Source organism: Salvelinus fontinalis, chromosome 2, assembly GCF_029448725.1.
Source record: "Salvelinus fontinalis isolate EN_2023a chromosome 2, ASM2944872v1, whole genome shotgun sequence".
Taxonomy (NCBI): domain Eukaryota; kingdom Metazoa; phylum Chordata; class Actinopteri; order Salmoniformes; family Salmonidae; genus Salvelinus; species Salvelinus fontinalis.
Window position 1 is genome coordinate 87,477,554 of NC_074666.1, and position 15,137 is coordinate 87,492,690.

At 40.2% G+C, this 15,137-nt stretch overlaps 1 protein-coding gene across 2 annotated transcripts in view; it reads left to right on the top strand.

Moving 5' to 3' along the window:
• Positions 1-14,468: 14,468 nt before the first annotated feature.
• LOC129830600 (myocardin-related transcription factor B-like) overlaps positions 14,469-15,137 on the top strand; it is a 48,787-nt gene continuing 48,118 nt past the window's right edge. For both annotated transcript variants that reach the window (XM_055893163.1, XM_055893170.1), the window contains exon 1: positions 14,469-14,611. The gene's annotated coding sequence lies outside the window, so the exon portion shown is untranslated. The remainder of the gene's footprint in view (positions 14,612-15,137) is intronic.

A 15,137-nucleotide genomic window follows, 5' to 3' on the forward strand; every position in this document is an offset into this window, starting at 1 on the left:
GGCTACAAATAACACATTTTTCTTATATCTGTTAGTCATATTCCAATTTCTACACTCCAATTTCCAACATAAAAATGTATAATCTAGTTTAGCCTACATTATGGACCAAAACTGACCAGTCGACAGGTGACTAAAGTTCATATTCAATAATGACGAGTCACAATCTCAAGCTTTCAACTACTGCACCTCTTTCCGTGATATTGTCAAATCACTGAGGTTTGTGATTAGCAGCATTGAAGGCAGCTGCTGATGGTCTGAAGAATTCTGCCTCGGTCTCCTTGTTCTGCACATTCAGAAAGCAGGGAGGGCTAGTGCTGAGGGACGTTGTCATGGTAACAGATGTAAAACAGCCATGGATGACCATGAGTGACGAAGGCCTGCCAGTAGGATGGTTTGTATTGTGGAAGTTGTTTCATGACCTGATTTCATACCGCACTGCATCACGCTGAGAAATTCCACAAACACATGGCAATAAAAAGTAGCAAGAGTGCTAAATCAAGATTATATTTATAGTATAGGACTGAAGTACACAGCTCAGTGTTTTAATACTGCTTCTCACTCCCATTGAAATGTATGTAATCAAGGCTGACGTTTCTGTGTTGCATTTGTCAAATAAATTCAGATAGTATTTGGGTGGAGGAAGACTAACGATGAGCATAACTTTGAAATAAAATAATGCTGTTGCTTTTCTCTGCATAACTTCTTATTTCACCCTGTCTTGGGCTTGTATTTGATGAAGCCCAGAATAGCTCCTCAAGTAGCCTTTTCACTAAAACTAAAACGTTGAAATGAAACATCATATCTTTGTCCTTATCATAGTCACAGTTTGTCAGACTGACCTAGATTGTCTTTGAAATGGCTCATTTAATTCCCTGTGCTGTTGTCTCTTTCGGGTATTCCATTTCAAACAAGCCAAAAGAAGAAGATACAGGAAGGTTTATTCCACACACACAAATGATCTGATGGTTATTCACAGTGGACCGTTTTCAGACTCCATATACAGTAGCTACTGTTCTATTCTTGTTGTGGACAACCTTGGGATTCACTGTCATTTGCATGTAGTCTCATCACTATGAGGAAAATATGTGAAACATATTTGAGCAAAGTCTTAAAGCAGACCGAGCCACAACATTTTCAAAACGGCAGCTGGGAGGATTCCATTTAGATTCTGTTTCCAAACAGGAAGGATGCATGGGAATGTGTGTTGCTGAGTTTGTGTGCACATCTTTTATGAGCAGGGAGCTTGCGAATAATACCTCGTAAACGTGTGACACAGTGGGATATGCTACAGTAGTAGAACTAGATTCAGAAGGAGTATCAAAACACCTTGTCTTCAGTAATTGATTAATACTTTTACCTAGGCTATATGGACGCTTTCATTCAAGAAGCTCATTGTTGTCATTGCATTGTGATGATGCAGCTACTGTGGAGCTGTTGTCCTCAGCATGCAGAGGACTATAGTTGAGTGTCTGCTGTGCCGTGAGAGGGAAGTGCGACTCACAGAGAGCTCTCATTACCCTGACTCCAGAGAGCCAGACTGAAGCAAACTCCTGATTGGGGCATAATACCATGGTCAGCAGGCAACACTCTTTGTCAAGGGGTCAAATGAGGCTCAGGCTGATAAACTAATGGGACCTCTTTTCCATCGTCCGTATTATTAAAAATACATAGATTTATTCAGGTACAAAAGGCCTTTGTTGTGATTTGTGAGCTTTTCAGTGCCAGTCATGATGAATGCGTGTGTTATCAGAGGGGTTAGGCTAAATGCGGGGGGGACACATTTCAGTTGAATGCATTCAGTTGTACAACTGTACAACTGACTTGCTCTAATACATAGTCACAACTCAGAATAAAGGCTTGAAACAACTAGACTGAATATATTGACAGCATTGAATAATTTTGTTCTTTCTTTGTAAAGTAGTCAAGGGATACAGTGCATAGACACAGTAGCAGTGCGTGGGTAAAATCACTGGGGAAACCAAGCTAGGAGGAAAAAAGCCATATTACAACCTATGTGTTGTGATAATTGCGTTGTTTGCTCTATAACCTGTTTGTTCATATGCCTTGCCACCGTGACATATACTTGTAGGCCTAAAGGCCGATACAATATGAAGACACAGTGGCAGAAGAAATTCAACCACACCTTTGTTTCATCGCAAAACCAGAGAGCAACATCTGTCCGGTGAAGTCCACAAAGCATATTGCATGTCACAAACAAACATGACCTACAGCATGGTCAATCAAGTTACTATTTTGTACATATTCGGACTAATAAACCACTATTGATTTAGAATGTTATTTTATTTTATTTAACCTTTATTAAACTATGCAAGTCAACTAAGAAGAAATTCGTATTTACAATGACTGCCTACCGAGAGGCAAAAGGCCGGAGAGTTACCACAAGTCGCAAAGAAATTGGAGCTACTATTGCTATCTCTACTATTGCAGCACCATTTCATCTTCAACATTTTAACGTTATTAAAGCACTTATGCTTAGTCTAATACAGTGACAACTAAGATACCAAAAACGATTTAGTCCAACATAAACTAAATATCATGTGTCGGTCCATGGCGCTGACTCCTCATCTCTTTCATGTTGCCGAAACGGTCTATGACGCTGTCATAGAGTACATGCTTTTAGTTTTTGTTGTCCTAGGCTACCTGGCTAAAATGCTTGCTCGCTAGCCTAACTTCCCTTCATGGGCAACAATTAGTCAGCTAGTTAACATTAGCCTTCTACATCTAGCTACATATTGAACTTCCATCCTCTCAGGCCAGAGGCACAATGTATGAATCTATGATTGGATCAGAATCGCCGTTATAATCAATGGCCAGTACGGAGAATTAAGTAAACCACAAGACTAAATCCCTATCTCCGTCCATGGCTAATTTAGGAAAGGGACAATTTTAGCTAGCTAGCTAGCCCCCGGAGGACAATAACACAACGAGATGCAACAATTCAAAGTGTTTTTCTGTCAATGATGTTAGGCTTAATGTGATGTGATTGGTGTGAAGCCAAATCCAAACTGGCTTCCCATGACACTTTTTTTTTGCGCCAGGACCAAACACTGTTGACTCAGTTTAGCTCAACGCTGACTGGCTATAAAAAATAGATACAGTATGTATATCAAGGGAGGCCAAATGCTCACTAGCTTCCCTTGCATTCAATGCTACGGGCTGAACAAATATCATAACTGTTTTTGACCAGACAGCATCAGATAGATGGGCTGCACATATAGAGACAGAGGGGCGCTCTTTCGTTTGCTCAGATCCTTTCTTCGGTGAGATACATCAGCGTCTTGCGAATTGAAGGAAAAATATGAAACACGAGACAAATTATTTTATGTGTTTATTTCTTTTTTTAATTGGTCCTTTTTATTGGGGATTCCTGGCTTCCTTTGGCACCCGTGAATACAAGCCACTGCACAGACATACAGTACATGTGATATGCAGATAAAAAATGTTTGGGAAACTAGGCAGTAAAGCAATACAAAAGAAACACATACAAACGACGACATACAGTAAAGCATATTCCATCAATCAACTCCTGTTTGAAACGTAAAAGTGGCCAAAACAAGGTCGACAAAAGCCCTATAAATTGCTACACTTACTAATCTTGATGACATCAAGGTCAGTTTTTGCCATGAAGAGAGCTGTGGGGCAATGATACGTGGCAGCAGACACTCAGCAGAAGCCATTCAGATAGTCATCTGGGGCCCATGCAGCTCACAACCCCCCTTTATGGTGTACATGTTAGGAGCTACATCAGACGATTGACAGCAAAGACATGCTACATCATTGGATGTCTTGTGTAGAATGTATGTCCTAATATGTGCACCGTGCGGCAGAACAACAAGGATGCAAGGAGCCTGACAGAGCAGATGAGTCTGGTGGACCATCAGACTCATTCGGACCAGGATGAGAGTTCACTTCTACCCTAACAGTGTGAGGCTTTGGAGGAGCAAATGAACTCCCTGTTTGTCTGTTGGGAGTAAGCAGAAACCTGTCTTGACTTGCCTCTCCAGTTTTTTTAAGTGGTGTGGCTGCAGTGCTTCCAGTCTGCCTCTTTTGTTTCACCTCTCTGTATCCTCCTCGTCCTCTCTCTCTCTCCCCAGTGGAATCCTGAAGACCAGCCAAACTAATACTTCTGCAACTTTTCCTCACCTACCTGCACACCCTGTAGTGAAGGGAAATGGGGTTGTTTTGTAAGAGTATGATGGGTAGACAGCAAGTCCCTCCCAACAGCTGGAAGTCTGATCAGGCCTTTGGGTGGGACTACTTCAGAGAAAATCATGATAGAATCTATTGTTCAGAAATAAAGAGACTTTGAAGGGTTTATTGCAAATTGCAGAAATCAGCTGGATCATTATTGCGCCAGACCTACAGGGATTTTTTGATTGAAATGAGCGGCTCATTCATTGATGACAGAGAATCATCAAACATCATCAAAAATATTGGAAATGAATGAAAGGGAAAAACTGCTGTGATGTACTCGATGTCGCTAATGCTCTACAGAGTTAGAGTTGGTTGATAATGCAGTCAGGGGGGGGAAGTCATCTGATTAAAACATAGCTTTTCTCAAAAGCTTTGAAAGTTACAGCTGAGAAACTGGAGCAGGTCTTTCTAAATAAATATTTAAGCTCCAATCCCTTACATCCCCGAGACATTTTCCCTCTAAGAAGCCCCTTTTGCCATGTGCTGATTTACCCAGCGTTTGTTTCCCTGTCGATAGGCTTTTTCCTTTTACCAGAAAGACAGCCGCAGGTGCTTATTTTAGCCGTCAATCACAATTTACCTCTTGAAAAAAAAAGACAATCTCTTTGTTGGCAGTGCATTTGCATAACATTATGTCTGATAGACCACGCTGAGGAGAGAGGGAGAGAGAGAGAAAGAGACAGAGAGAGAGAGAGAGAGAGCACCATTAGCGCTGAGAGCATTAGCAGTGCTGAGGGGAAGAACTCTGTGGACCTGACAAAGTGGAGATACTACGGTACACAGAGCTGTGCTTTTGCGAACCTTGAAAGGCTTCCCAGTCAAATGTGACTCACTGTGACAACGACATGTGAATGCCCATCCTCTACACTGCTCCCAGGTGTGGTGGACTGGTGAGCTCTGCCAGGCTTATTGCTGCTGGTTTTTGTTTTGATTTTCTGGCCCCAGAAAGCAAGGCTACGCTCTAGACATTCACTGGCACATTGCTTTGTGAATACTTGAAGGGGAAAGAGAACATCAACCTGAAAGAGACACTCCTTCTGAGCCACAGAACTCTGACAAGAGATTGTTTTCAGTAATTTATTGGGAAACCACCAAGACCGTGGCCTTGTCAGACCATTAGTTGAGACACAGACAAAGACATAGGTTGGCAAAACCAGGGTCCAGACCAAGACCTTTGGTACTGAGGTCCACACCCAGATCCCTTTATACGCTACGACCAAAGATAAATACTTAATCTCTGTCCAAGCTAGTTTTGAGACAATATTAATTTCTGTATTTCTGTATTAGAACCACATTTCCCACCCAGTAGGAAAATAATTGTGTATGTGGAATGTACTGTGCTCATGTTTCTCACTAAGCACGCACAGCATATCAGACAAGAAAACCAAATACCAGACCTGATAGAATTGGAGGAGTCAATGTAAGCCATGGTTTCGGATTTCCAAGCAGCTCACATGTGGAGACAGTGAAGAGGTATTGTCAACATGTTCTGATGAAGAAGAAATGCCACTGCTTTATAACTCTCCCTAAACATCATGCCAACACAGATGGAATATGTTTAACATATGGTTGGAAAAAGGTATAACCGATGTAACACGTGGAAATTCCCTCTTGGGCTGAGGGCAGACACTGGTTTTGAAGATCGCAGGAGGGGCTACCTCATAACGTGACCATGACTGACTCCTGTGCACTACATTCACCCCCCTTTTGACCTCCTCCCCCATGATAGACTGCGCCACGTCGTGTGCCATTGTAACACGGGAGCAACCAACGTATTAGACCAAGGAAATTACCTCCTGGGCCGCGGGCAGACACTGGTTTTGAAGATCGAGGGTGGGGCCATGACCATGACCGACTCATGTCCACTACACTGGCACAATATCTGCAACATGCAATATGGTTTGTTGGATCACCCCACAAAGTTAATTTCAGGTCCTCAGTGATACCCTCTATAGCAATCTACATAACTAGTGACAAACACATACAGTACTGCATGATAATGTGACCCTGATAAGCGTCCTACAGGAATCCCATCTCATGTTATCTGGGATGAGTTTAGACCCAGCCTGCTAATGAGGACATCAGTGAAGGCTGTGGCTGCTGTATTGCAGGGGCTTGGGTCTCCAGTGCACTGTAAAACGAAACACAAACTCTTCGATCAGGCCATCTATTTACGGCCCACACATTTTACTGGAGCAAAAGCCTGTTTACTCAAGCCTGTACTCTGTCAGAATTTGGCAGCCTGGCAGCCGACTGAGACACAGAAGATAGTAGGCTGCCTTATTCTTCCAAATGAAACCAGGGCTAGAGTTGACCTTTTTTTCTTGCACAACTGTCTCGGAATAGCTTGCATGCATGAATAGGTGCATACTGAAAACAGATATCTGTGTACAGTCAGTATGAGCTGGATGACTGTGGGTGTATGGCATAGACCTCCTGCATCTTCAATTTGACAATGTCCCTATCTGTGATTCCTCCCTGCAGTTGGAAACCAAACTGTTTGGTTTTGGCTTTGAGTCTATGTGCTTCTTCTAAGTGCCTCCACTGTTTCAAGTCAAGTTGCGACTTGAATTTTTTGTCAGGGATCATCAAACAAAAGTTTACTCTCTTCTTCAAATTTTGCTTCCATAAAACATGCATACATTTGGTCTTGTTGGATATGTTAGATTAATTTAATGAGCTGGTGACACTACCACTGCATTTCAAAGCACAGCTTCTGTCACCGTCTGACAGGCTGCTCAAACATCCCCCATCTTTCTCAAGGCTGACATACCTCCCTATTTACGTTTCCAACAAATGTAGCTCTTTTTTTTTACCTTAGCGTCTGTCATGGCAGTTTTTCACCACAGCAAGGATGTCTATTTGTTTTGCTCCTATTTACTTTCTCTCTGCAAATTTACCTTCCCCAAGTCATATATCTCTGCTGTTCTTTTTCCTGTGCACAATGTTTTCCAGGTTTTATTGCTCAAGTTGTTTGGTTGGGCTGAATTGAATCTGACAACCTTGTTATAGTTGCAACAACATCAGAATTATGGCTAAAAGTAGTCTTTTGTTGAGATGTTATTTTCTGTGTAGACATTTGATTACAAAGTTTGAATGCAACATTTGAATATATGTACTGGCCTATACAATGAGTGTACAAAACGTTGAGGAAATCTCCACCCTCCCCCATTTTGCCCTCAGAACAGCCTCAATTCATCGGGGCATGGAGTCTACAAGGTGTCAAAACCGTTCCACAGGGATGTTGACTCCAATGCTTGCCACAGTTGTGTCAAGTTGGCTGGATGTCCTTTGGCTGGTGGACCATTCTTGATACACATGGGAAACTGTTGAGCATGAAAAACCCAGCAGTTCTTGACACACTCACACTCCTGGCACCTACTATAGTACCATACCTTGTTCAAAGGCACTTAAATATTTTATCTTGCCCATTCACCCTCTGAATGGCACACATACACATTCCATGATGCAATTGTCTCAAGGCTTAAAAATCATTATTTAACCTGTATCCTCCCCTTCATCTACACTGATTGAAGTGGATTTAACAAGTGACATCTATAAGTGGGCATAGCTTTCACCTGGATTCACCTGGTCAGTCTATGTCATGGAAAGAGCAGGTGTCCTTAATGTTTTGTACACTCAGTGTATGTCAACAAAGTATAGCTTTTCAAATTTGGCCAAATTGTAAATGGCATGTATAATTGCCTTGGAATCATTAAAATAACCCCTGTACTGCCATTAACCCAGATAATTATAATAGCCACCCAATTAACTGCCATTAACAAATTAGTCTGATACTGAAGTGATGATAATTAGTCCACTGAATGTCCAGCCACAGGTACTACTGAGTCTGCCACAGCAGCATCCATTGAACAGTAGCCAAAGAACCCTGCCGCAAACCCTCCATTCGTAACACCTAACTTTAACATAAGTAATTACATTGTAATTACAGTACACTGTAGAATATTCTCCGTGGTACTGGTACCAGGCTTAAATTGAGATCACGAGAAGACTTGGAGATGTTGTTAAACACATACACCAAAAAACTGAATGGAGAGAACATCTTGTTTTATTCTATTTATTCTATTCTAAAGTGATCTGCACTCTGTGGAATCTTTCAACCTACTAGGTAAACACCTTAGAATACCAAGGAGCTTTTGAGGTTCGTTTGACCATTATTTCATTCCATTTTCACTGAAGAAAGCCTTAGTATTCATTTACATTACATTTACATTTAAGTCATTTAGCAGACGCTCTTATCCAGAGCGACTTACAAATTGGATTCAGCCTCTACTCCTGCACCTCTACAATTCCTCCATAATGGGTTTGACATTTGATTTGAATACACTTGTTGAGTCACTTACTAGTAAGTAGATTACTATTTTCTGTGAATTTATCTGAAATTGCATTGTTCATCACAATCACAGTGGACTTTAATGCAATCACGGTACTTAGGGCTTTTACGTTTTCTCCGTTAGTTTCCTTCATTTGTTGAGACCTTTTCCTAATTTATTGATTATTACTCAACTTAATTGAAATGTATTTCAGATGTTTAGACTTGGCTTGCACCCCCAGTATTTGACGAAGCTTCAGAATATTTCAGTTTCCTTCTCTTTTCTACCTCGACTGAATATTGTTACCATATGTTGATACGAGACAGTCTCGAGACTGACATGGATCAGTGTTTAGCATCTGCCAATGGCTATTTTACAGGATTTATGTTACCAGAGATTCTTACTGTACAGTAGTTGATGTCCTTCCTGAAAGCATTAGTCCTCTTTACCATGCTAATAAACATGAGTTTGGGATGTCTTTTCGACTTATGAATTAAACATGAGTTTGGGATGCCTTTTCGACTTCTGAATGCAAGTAATGTAGTCATGGGCATTTCGACTACGAGTCACGACACATTTCCACATAACAGTGAGCATCATCCGTGAGCCCTGTGGTTTGCGTGCTGAGGACTTAGTTGCCATTGAGTCACTTTGCTGGGCACTGAGGCGTGACTGTCTGTTATGGTAACAGATTCTGGGGGCAGGGGTGGCGTCAAGAGCTCAGCTGCAGCCTGCGACACTGTGTGTACTCAAGGAAGGTGACATCCCAGCTTTGTGAAACTTCATCTTGATTGTAGGAGTGACACTGAGTCAGACCTGGAGATGTATTATGTAGGCTACTGTTGACCAAAAAAAGATTGTGTCTGAATAATACCAAAGAATAATAGTACAGACCATAATCGACTCACTCCTCTCTCCGCATAAATGCCAGAATTTTTAAGACAGAGAGAACAAACATGTGAATTGAAAAGGCATTTTTAAGTAATCATTCTGTTCAGGTGATTTAATGCCACAACATCAAAACTAATAACTTTGCGGTGTCCCAGATAAAATGTAGACGTCAAATAGATCCATAGTCGTCTCTTTAGGAATACTATACTGCCCCCTTGTGACTTAGTGAAAATAAATCCCAAAATGACAATGTGTTGTTTTCTTCTGATTCTGTAAATCACTTCTAGAAAAATGTCCTCCATGACATCTCATGCACCACCAGCGAGCACAAAGCATATACATAGTGGCACATTACCATCTGGGTTTACGTCAACTAAATGATGTCTCCATCCTATGTAAGCTACTGTTAATGACACAACACCAAGTGTAGTCTTGATAACAGCAGGCTCCACTTGTCCACCCACCAGGACTCTGATGACGGTCCCTACACCTTCTAGGCTCATGTAGTGTCAAACACAGTCCCACTCCATGGTTCCTCCTTTGCCTCCCAGTTTTTCTCCCTCCATCTGTATCAGCGAGGGAATGAAAGGCTGCGGGGCTGGAAAAGACAGACCACAGAGATGAGTCACTTCACACATAACTACTCCTCCTACTAGTGATAGGGTTGGCATTTGGTCCCTCAGTGAGGGGCAGCCTCCTCCACCCCGGCCCCCCCATTGGCTCCTGCTATTTTTGGGGCTGATGATTAAGACTCACACCACATTGACAAAAGTGTGAGCTTTGCTTTGCAGGACACGTGTCAGTCAGGTTCCAGCAGTAGCATAGGAATAGCAGTGGCACAGGGAACAAAGACATGGGAAGACGAGAGCAACTCCTCTCATGACTCATACCACAGCATGCGATCATGTGTGTTCTCGTGTGTGAGGAGAAAATATGGCAATTTCTCGCATGGAATAGCCTTCATTTCTGAGAACAAAAATAGAATGACGAGTTTCAGAAGAAAGGTCTTTGTTTCTGGCCATGTTGAGCTTGTAATCGAACCCACAAATGCTGATGCTCCAGATATTCAACTAGTCTAAAGAAGGCCAGTTGTATTGCTTCTTTAATCAGAACAACAGTTTTCAGCTGTGCTAAGTTAATTGCAATAGGGTTTTATAATGATCAATTAACCTTTAAAATTATAAACTTGGATTAGCTAACACAACGTGCCATTGGAACACAGGAATGATGGTTGCTGATAATGGGCCTCTGTACGCCTATGTAGATATTCCATAAAAAATCTGCCATTTCCAGCTACAATAGTAATTTACAACAATGTCTACACTGTATTCTGATCAATTTGATGCTTTTTTAATGGACAAAAATGTTGCTTTTCTTTCAAAAACAGGGACATTTCTAAGTGACCCCAAACTTTTGAATGGTAATGTATATCAAAAGTCATGTTCTATGTAGAGGTGATGGTTCGTTGAACAACACTCGAGTGATGAGTGACTGTGCCTGAGACCTGAACCTTTGTATTAGCTCCACCTTATGCCTGGTCTTAGGCACAGTGAACTAACACAGTCATAAGGTACCAAATTCATGACACGGTGTGTCATACATCCAGTTATTTCCAAACTCTGCTCTGCTAACACAGTCTTAAGGTACCAAATTCATGACACGGTGTGTCATGCATACACAGTTCTTTCCCCATCATGCTCTGAGCACTATGCTATATTCCAGGAGTATTTTTGCATTAGCAACCTGGTAACTCACACTAGATGGCAGTATAGTCTAAAGAACATTTTAGTATTTGATGGCCTCCAAACTTCTGAGTAGGGCGTCAATCCTATGAAATAAGTGGTGCAACAATATTGTCATCAATAAATAGTGGATCAAATTGATTTCTTCTAGTTATTTGATCAAAAATAGTTCTTTTCATACTATTAATTAATGGGAGCTATTGGATTAGTGTTTTATAAGAATTACATTGCACATAAGATAAAGGCTGTGCCAAACTGGAAACAAGAGCTGCCTCTCAATTAAAAACTGATAAATCTGTCAAATAAAAAATAATTGTCTGTTCAAATTCTGTGTTCTGATATCATTTCATATATACTACCGTTCATTTCAAAAGTTTGGGGTCACTTAGAAATGTCCTTATTTATTAAAATAACATCAAATTGATCAGAAATACAGTGTAGACATTGTTAATGTTGTAAATGACTATTGGAGCTTGAAACGGCTGATTTTTAATGGAATATCTACATAGCCTTACAAAGGCCCATTATCAGCAACCATCACTCCTGTGTTCCAATGGCACGTTGTGTTAGCTAATCCAAGTTTATAATTTTAAAATGCTAATTGATCATTAGAAAACCCTTTTGTAATTATTGTAGCACAGCTGAAAACTGTTGTTCTGATTAAAGAAGCAATAAAACTGGCCTTCTTTAGACTAGTTGAGTATCTGGAGCATCAGCATTTGTGGGTTCGGTTACAGGCTCAAAAGGGCCAGAAACGAAGACATTTCTTCTAAAACTCGACATTCTATTCTTGTTCTGAGAAATGAAGGCTATTCCATGCGAGAAATTGCCAAGAAACTGAAGATCTGGAACAACGCTGTGTACTACTCCCTTCACAGAACAGTGCAACTGGCTCGAACCAGAATAGAAAGAGGAGTGGGAGGCCCCGGTGCACAACTCAGCAAGACGACAAATACATTAGAGTCTCTAGTTTGATTAACAGACCCCTCACAAGTCCTCAACTCGCATCTTCATTAAATAGTACCCACAAAACACCAGTCTCAACGTCAATAGTGAAGAGGCGACTCCGGGATGCTGAACTTCTAGGCAGGTTTAAAAAGTATTGGCAGCCTTGATAAATATGAGCAAAAAAGACTGTATAAAATAAATAATACAAATACCAGTGGTGGAAAAAGTACCCAATTGTCATACTTGGGTAAAAGTAAAGACACTTTAATAGAAATGCCTCAAGTAAAAGTGAATCTACTTGTAAAATACTACTTGAGTAAAAGTCTAAAAGTATTTAGTTTTAAATATACTTCAGTATCAAACGTAAATGTAATTGATAAAATATACTTAAGTATCAAAAGTAAAAGTATAAATAATTTCAAATTCCTTATATTAAGGAAACCAGGCATGCATTTCTTGTTTTTATTTAATTACAGATAGTGTCACGTTCCTGACCTTATTTTCCTTTTGTTTAGCTTTGTTTAGTTGGTCAGGACGTGAGCTGGGTGGGCAGTCTATGTTATTTGTTTCTATGTTTAGGTTCATTGTTATTTAGCCTTATATGGTTCTCAATCAGGGGCAGGTGTTTGACGTTTCCTCTGATTGAGAACCATATTAAGGTAGGCTGTTCACACCGTTTGTTTGTGGGTGATTGTCTTCCGTGTCTGTGTATGTACCACACGGGACTGTTTCGTTTGTTTAGTCTGTTCCTGTTCGTGCGTTCTTCGTGTTATGTAAGTTCTCATGTCCAGGTCGGTCTACGTCGTTTTTGTTATTTTGTAATTTATTCAAGTGTGCTTCGTGTTCGTCTTGTTTGAATAAATTCATTATGTACTCCACAAAAGCTGCGTTTTGGTCCGATCCCTGCTCCTCCTCAGACGAGGAGGCGAACAATCGTTACAGATAGCCAGGGGCACACTCCAAAACTCAGACATAATTTACAAACAAAGCATGTGTTTAGTGAGTCCACCCGATCAGAAGCTGTAGGGATGACCAGGGATGTTATTTTGATAAGCGTGTGAATTAGACCATTTTATTTTCCTGCTAAGCATTTCAAAATGTAAGGAGTACTTTTGGGTGTCAGGGAAAATGTATGGAGTAAAAGTGCATAATTTTCTTTAAGAATGTAGTGAAGTACAAATACCCCCAAAAATTACTTAAGTAAAAATACTTGAAGGTACTACTTAAGTATTTTACACCACTGACAAATACTGAGATATATTGTATGCTAAAAAAATATGATATTATTTTATTTATGTTAAAACAATTGCTCAAAAGGCACTCACACATCTGAGCTATAATTTTTTTGCAGGTGCATAGTAACAGTTGAACAAGATGAGAAAAAAAAAAAAACTCGGACACTGCTCTTGATAGTATCACCACTCTTCAATAAATTTAACAAGTTTAAAAAATCTCAAACATAGGGGTCAAAATGATTGACACCTACTGTTTTCAATATCTTTCAATACCTCACCTTGCGAGGATAATGACAATTAGCCTTTTTCTAAAATGTTTTATGAGATTGGAGAACACATTGAGAGGGCTCTTAGACTATTCCTCCATACAGAATCTTTCCAGATCCTTGTTATTCTTCATCTGCTCTTGTGGACTGTCCTCTTCAATTCAAACCTCAGGTTTTCAATGGGTTTCAAATCCGGAGACTGAGATGACCATTGCAAAATGTTGATTCTGTGACCAATGAACCATTTCTTTGTGGAATGTGATGTGCGCTTGGGGTTACTGTGTTGCTGGAAGATGCACTTGCGGACAAGTTTCAGCCTCCTGCCAGAGGCAACCAGGTCTTTGGCTAAAAACATCCTGGTACTGGGTAAAGTTCATGATGCCGATGACCTTATCATTGCCCTGGCCAGGACCAGTGGAAGCAAAATAACCCATAACATCAAATATCCACCACCATATTTTAAAGGAGATATGGGGTTATTTTCTGCTTATTGAATCCAGGGGTGCCAAAATCTTTTTCGACTGTTTTTAATACTTGCTTAACAAAGTCACATTTTGTGAGCAATTGTATTAGTACTTTTTTTTATTTCCCATTTTTTTGGAGCATACAATATCGTTCAGTATTTGTATTGTTTATTGTATACAGTATTTTTTGCTCATCGTTGTCAAAGGTGCCAATAATTATGGACCTGACTGTATATCAAACATTTACAAATGATGCAGTGATTTTAAAACAATTCTGAAGGGTTTATTGAATTCAGAATGAGATGGAGCAGGAATAAACACTTCTATTGAACACATCAAAGGGTTAAAATTCAGATTACATCATCGACTCCCGCCGAGGAGCAGCCATCTTTTTCCAAGACCAACATTTTCACTTTCACCGAAGAAAAACAAATAGATATTTATTTATTAATTATCTCAAACAAGCGACTATTCCGTTCCTTCGAGACAAATACCAACGAACTCCAAGGAAAATCGGTAAGATTTGCATGTCAATGTTTCAATAATTCTACTGTCACTGTTTTTCATGGCTGTTTCAATATGCATCACTGCCACTGGTTGCTTTGGTGATGCATTGTAACAGTGTAATAATAAGTGACGAACTGTGGATACAATGTCGCGAGGCTAGATTTGGCAAAAACATAATGGCAGATCTTGACAAGCTATTCTCACGATAACGGCAGGTTTTGTATGTTGATTTTATGTAGAAAAACTAATATGCGTGACCACAATACCATGCAACTTTTCTGATAATTTATCAGGTAACCTAACACACCTGATATTTTGAAATATTGTCTATCTACTTGGCAATAGCCCCACACGTGCATTTGTCACCAATTAAATACAGCTCGTAGTGGGGTGATTTGAGCTAGATTCGATTAGATGTAGTGTTCTTATGTGAGGAAGTCTTTTAAATGTTAAAAGTCGCAATCAGGAGTCGCTACATCCATTTTTTACTTATAAATTAATTATATGTACCCATTGATTCTAGAAGAATATAACT